This window comes from Nannospalax galili, unplaced genomic scaffold (assembly GCF_000622305.1).
Source record: "Nannospalax galili isolate Female #2095 unplaced genomic scaffold, S.galili_v1.0 scaffold538, whole genome shotgun sequence".
Classification (NCBI taxonomy): Eukaryota; Metazoa; Chordata; class Mammalia; order Rodentia; family Spalacidae; genus Nannospalax; species Nannospalax galili.
In genome coordinates this window covers 3,862,273-3,862,702 of record NW_008343842.1, presented here as the reverse complement: position 1 = coordinate 3,862,702, position 430 = coordinate 3,862,273, and the positions used below count along the sequence as shown (strand labels likewise).

Below are 430 nucleotides of genomic sequence, written 5' to 3'. Positions count from 1 at the left end.
TTCAAGGAATTTCGTCTCCCCTTAGAGATAAGAGTTATGCAATTTGGGAGTCTTTTAGATAGACCCACTGAAGGGGTACTCCAGTTGCCTCACCCTGCGTCCCTGTTCAGCATTGAAGAAGCCAGAGTGGTCTCCGTCCCTAGTCCCTTTGGCAATTTGGGTAACCTCTTCAGAGGATGGTGTGATAAGAATAGGAGGTAAGAATTGGCTAGGCAGTTAGGGTAAAAAGACCCCAAAGAGTGCTCGCTTCGGCAGCACATATACTAAAATTGGAAAGATACAGAGATTAGCATGGCCCCTGCACAAGGATGACACACAAATTTGTGAAGCGTTCCATATTTTGCACCAGGGACAGGGTTGGCAGCTCGGCATGTGCTGCCAGGGTGCTGGGGACCGAGTCTCTTAGGAGCACCAAGCCCAGACCGCAGGC

General features: G+C 50.0%; 1 non-coding gene across 1 annotated transcript; it reads left to right on the top strand.

The window, feature by feature from the left end:
- The first annotated feature begins 239 nt into the window (after nucleotides 1–239).
- On the top strand, nucleotides 240–343 carry LOC115071555. The gene has a single exon (XR_003850650.1). It is a non-coding gene; the product is annotated as a U6 spliceosomal RNA (small nuclear RNA).
- The last annotated feature ends 87 nt before the right edge of the window (nucleotides 344–430 follow it).